Consider the following 6000-nt stretch of genomic DNA (forward strand, 5'->3'; position numbering starts at 1 on the left):
TTATGACCGTTGCTACATGTAGTTATTACTGTCAAAATGCAGTTGACAGCTTTTATATTTCATTCTACCCTGACAAAGGACCTTCGGCAAAAAGTGAGTCAGCCACCAGCTTGTGAAAAGATATTAAGTTCATAAGAAGTCTGAGGCGACTACATAATGCATGAAATAAACAGTTCCCTTTCTGCTACAAGAACCCTGCACATTTTCCCACATGGAATATGATCTTTAGAAAGTTGACACCTGACAGCCTATCAGCCTCAACACACCACATTAAAAAAACTGACAAGAATGGGAAAATGTTGGCCTTATGGTTTACACGTCAATGATTAAAAAAAGGAGGGGAGGGATATTTTTAATGAAGTTCATCATCTTTGAGAAAAATTAATTTCTTTGGTGATATATGTAACACTCATTCTTTATTAATTGAGATCAACTCTAAAGTAGATAACATTTGATTCCCATCATATCACATTCTACTAGTGAAATGCAATTATTCCTCACTTGCTTTACTAAACCTAACACATTTCAGGTTCAATGATTTTGTCTAGAATTTTTGTTATCATTGAGCAAGCAAAAAGGATCCCATATCTTTAGCATGATTTTAACCACTATGAATTTAACTGCCTTATTATAGGATAGTTTTGCAGTATTCTATTTATGCTTTCAGGAGATGTGTTGCTTGGCAATTTCTGGGATTTTCACATAATTTAATTTACAAATGGCATCCATCTTAGCTTTTCTGAAGAAAGAAATGATTATGTGTCATAAGTGATATTTGTCTTGGTCATGATTTCAATTTAAAGCTCACCCCTAGAAGTTAATGTGTTATATTTTATGGAGACATTCATTTTTAAAGTTGCTGTAGTACCATTGACTTGCCATATCTAACTAGTATCTTGAAAGAAGTAATGTTCCTACAACTAAAGTTTCCTCTGGTCAACATTTTAGTATCAAGTCCAAGACACAATACCAGTATTTCCCGCAGTTCTCCTCCTTCTCTAAACTACTATAGCACTGTGCATTTACACTATATAGTGTAATATCTAATGCACTAGACATATAACAAGATAAATTACATTGGTTTCTCATGTTTTCAATTCCATTTTATATCTTCAATCATGTTAGGTGTACTTATTTTAGAATTGCTGACAGAGAATGTTATTTGAATTTCTTTGGAGGAGGAGAGTTCTAACCCTGCATTTGTTGTGTTTACCTCTCACACTTAGGGTGGATTACCTCATGGGTTTTGTAATTTTGAATTTTAGGTCCATGTCTAGTAGGGTATTTTCTACGGGAATCCTTTACTGCCAGGGTTGAGGATGTGCCCCTCCAAAAAAGATTTTGTCTCTACTTCCGCCAATTGCTCCAAGGAATTTTGTGTTAATTTTTCAGTTTGAGGGTTCCCAAACTACAGAGTATAAACTCAAATCCCAAACCCAAAGTGAAGGAAGACCAAGTCTACTTTCTGCTGTGTTTTTGGCCTCTGTTGATATCCCTTACATCTTTGTGAACTCACTCAACCATTTAAATGGATGACTATTTCATTTTATTCAGCATTTCCAAGATTTCATAGCTGGCAAATTTTTAGATGGTCTCATCTGCCATATTGCCAAAAACAGAACCACCAACTATAAATATTATATGCTTTTATTTTCTAGGTTACTACTTTATATATTTGTAATTTACTTTCTCAGCTGAATTACAAACTTGTGATATGGAGCCACTTATGATTCACAGGTAAATACTTACCTTATTTAACTCTTCTACTATTTTTATCCAAGCTCCTAAATTCCATGATTGAATGACTTCATATACACCAAGATTCCAATTCAGACATCTGACAACTTGACTTATAACAACAGCCACTGCAACCACTATGGAGTGTCAAACATCAGCTTATCATCTTCTACCTTCCCTAAATTGGCAAGATTGATACAGAAAACTACCTTTGGAGACACGGCATCATTGTGGTCTTTAGCAGAGCACAAATCAGTATGAAAACATAACTTAGAAGAAACTAAGCCCTTCGTTGTGATTTGAGAGTCATGTAAAAGTCAGATCAGCTCCCCAAAATGCTCTCCCTTATCTTGACATGACCTCTTCCTGGGCTCCCAGCCTGAATTAGTCTTACTGAGTCACATGTAAAATTGTTATCATCTCCCAAAAGCTGCAGTGAAAACACACTAGTTCCCTTGGAAGGTTTTCTTCAGTCTTCTCTTCTAACAAGATAAGTTTATCAGCTTTACCTTAGAATACAGTGGTGGTTCTCAAACTTTGGTGTGTGCAAGAATCACCTAGGGGGCATGTTAGAAGCACAGATTCCCAAATCCACCTCCGCTACATCCCGTGTTTTCTGATCCATGAGTCTAAGGGGATTAGGCATCTGCATTATAATAGAGAATCTAGCTTTAGGGAAATTAAATACCAAACTAATTCATTCTAGCAGTAAAAAGGAATGCAAGTGCACTACAAATATGGGAGCATAGACAGACCCCATTGGAGGAAAGAGAAGCAGAGGCTGGAAAAATTAAGTCGATGTTGAAGGCCAGCCTCACTACCCACTAGTGAGCAGTTTCTTGTTTGGGAAGAGGAAGTAGGTATGTTATTCCATTTGCCCACTCTTTCCAACTTATGCAAAAAAACTCCCCCCAGAGGCCAGATAGCCTCTGCTCCATTGGCAACACTACTTTATGACTCTCACTGTGATAGGTGGAATAATAGCCGTCCCAAAGACATCCAGGTCCTAATGCCCAGAACTGAGAATTTTATCTGACATGGCAAAAGAGACTTTACAAATGTAATTAAGTAAACAATCCCTTGAACTTAATTCCCTATAATCCCATGTAAACACGAGTCCTTATAAGTGAAAGAGGGAGTCAGAAGGATCAGAATGAAAGAGATCTGAAGATGGAAGAAGCAGCCACAAGCCAAGGATTACAGGGAGCTTCTAGAAGCTAGAAAAGGCAATGGAATGGATTCTCCCCCAGAACCTCCAGAAGAAATGCAGTCCTACCAACATCTTGATTTTTAACCCAGTGAAACTCATTACACACTTCTGATCTCCAGAACTTTAAAATAATAAATTTCTGTTATTTTAAGCCACTAACTTTGTGGTGATTTGTTACAGCAGCAATGGGAAACTAATGCACTTGCATTCTCTGGCCATCAGGGATAGGCACTTGATGCTAAGCAAAATAAAATATGGTGATCCTACAATAGATCCAATTCTCTTTCTCAAGTATTGAAATATAAATAACAGAGATAAAAGTCACATGTCATAAGGTTGTGGGCCCTGGAGCTTTGTGGTCACACAAAATTAGAGATGGCAGCTATTTTTCAGTTGTGTGCATGCTGTTAAATAAGCAAAGAAAGCAATTCCGCAAAGAGAAGTAGGAAAATGGAGCAGATGTTCAGAAGGAAGCAAAGAAACAAATGATGGAAAAGATTCTTCACCAGAATCTGGTTTCCATGACTACATCTATCCAATAAGGTTTTTTTTTACTTGAGTTAACTTGATTAGGATTTTATTCCTTGACATGCAATAATCCATGACTGAGACAGAAGGACTGAGAAAAAGGAGGATGACTGTGATGGTTGATCTTAAGTGTCAACATGACAGGGCCACAGGGTACCCAGATATGTGGTTAAACATTATTCTGAGTGCCCCTGTAGGATGTTTCTGGATGAGATTAACATTTGAATTGGTAGACTGAGTAAAGCAGATTGCCCTCCCCGATGTGAGTGGGCCTCATCCAATCAACTGAAGGACTGAACAGAACAAAAAGGCAAGTAAGGGAGAATTCACTGTCTCTGCCTGACTGTGTTCAAGCTGGGACATCCATCTTCTCCTGCCTTTGCACTTGGACTCAGACAGGAATTATACTATCAGCTTTCCTGGGTCTCCAGTTTGCCAACTGTAGATCCCGGGACAATGGCCTTCTACTAAGGGACACTATAAATTAGATGGAGTCTACTTCTCCAAGATCCCCAAATCATCTGCTTAGACATAGAAAAAACTGGAGAAGTGGGATGTATACACACAAAAAGATGTTACATTTTCCAAGAAAAATATTCTTGAAAGGTATTAGAAAAGAGGGGAGATGCAAGTTGAGAGTGAGAACCCCAAGAGACACAGAAATGAGGCACTGTGAAATAGTCTCATGACCACCAAGCATTGTGCTGAGTCCAGCTCACTCTTCTGCTATCCGAAAGTCAGATCCAGGAGAACCTGTAAGTTGGACTTCTATTACAGTACTCCACTGGTAACTTCAGTTGACCAGGGAAGTTGTAGTAAGATTGGGGATTTGGGAGCCCATTTTTGGCGCTGAGTGGCCTGGGGATGAAGACTTTTATTTAAGAATTAGGTGGTAGTATGCAGACAACAGCAGGTAGAAACACCCTTGGATAGATGAGATTATTGTCCCCAGTTCATCATTCCCTCCTTGTTATAGAATTATATGCTTTCCCTTTTCTATGTGCTTTGCAATACCTCCCACTGGAGTAGAGAAGTATATTTCCCCTTCCCATTGATGTTTGAATTGGTCATATGACTTTCTCTGGCCCATGCAACATTAGCAGACACAACTCCAGCAGAAGCTTTAAATGTGCTTCAGAGTTTGGGATTGTTTTCTTGCACTTCTGCTATTCACCAGAAGATAATGTCCTAAGTAGCTGCTAGTCCAAGGAGAATAAGGAAACATGGAGAAGACTCTAGCCTAAAATAGCCTCAAAGAGTTGACTCACATGGGCCAGAAAAATAAATGTGTGGTATGCCATTGAGATGCGGGGTTGTTAGTCATATGCAACATTCTTATAGTGTTAACCTGACTCATTTGGAACAGTCAGTAAGCTCGGTGCTTCAGCAGGTGGAGCAGTTAGGGGAGGTGATATGGCCCTGCCCTGGCTGGCACTTGAGAGGGCTTTCTCTGCAGGGTGGTCTTTCACCAGACCTGGAAGAAAGCATCCAGTTCCATTTTCCTCCTAAGAACTACTACTCCCGGGAAAATAGATGGGAGAAGGCACAGGATTGTAGCATCTCTATAGACAGAGGGAAACTAATACCTACTCTATTCTGGTAGAATAAAGCTAATTCTTGCTCATATTCTAGATCAAATTTAAACATCACCCCTGTGGTGATATTTCTCCAATATCAAGGTGCTCAGCTTTCTCTGGGATGTATCCTCTATACCACTGTCATTGCTCCCAGCACGATGAATTGCATATTTATTTTTTTGTGGGTCTGTCTCACCTGCTGTGGATTTTTGAGGGAATGGGACATATTTTAATCTCTTCCTTTCCTCATAATCTCAAAAATATTCTTTAATTGAATAAATTAATGTATGCCTCTGCTATAAGACCCTTGGGGAAGTAGAGTTTTGAAAGCCTCCTCTTTTTGGAATTTTAATGCATGGCCTCATCCAGTGGGCCAGGTTAACTCCTACGTAGGGATGAATCCAAGCACTGCCTTCCACAGGTCAAGCTCATATATTTGAGCTTATAAAGTTAGTGAGCCAAGGGCTCAGGGAGACTCAGATGAGGGCTCTCAGTCACTGACAGATAGCTCTTCCTTTGTATTCTGAATTCAAGTTGCAATTATAACAGTTTTGAAGATGAGCAAGCAGGAAGACTACACAAAGCAACGGATAAATCACAGGACTTATCTTCAGAGAGAAAGGCAGAACATTAAATATCTCCTCCCTACCTTTCCTTGTTTCTCAAGAGTCAGATTTCTCTGTGGAAACATAAAACTAAAGCAGAGCACTAGTTCACATCTCAGGAAATTGCTTTCAACTACTATTTGGAACTTAATATTTAACTAACTTATATTGCTATTTATCTTTTATGAGTATGCCTGTCACTTCTACTAGGTTAATAGGTCATTGAGAGCTGTGATCCTGATTTATACATCTTTGTATGTCCCCACAGGCCCTCATGCAGTGTTTGATATAAACTAATGCTTAATAAATGTTGTTAGTGATGATGGTAATAATGATGTTGATA

Source organism: Diceros bicornis, chromosome 25 (genome assembly GCF_020826845.1).
Source record: "Diceros bicornis minor isolate mBicDic1 chromosome 25, mDicBic1.mat.cur, whole genome shotgun sequence".
NCBI lineage: Eukaryota > Metazoa > Chordata > Mammalia > Perissodactyla > Rhinocerotidae > Diceros > Diceros bicornis.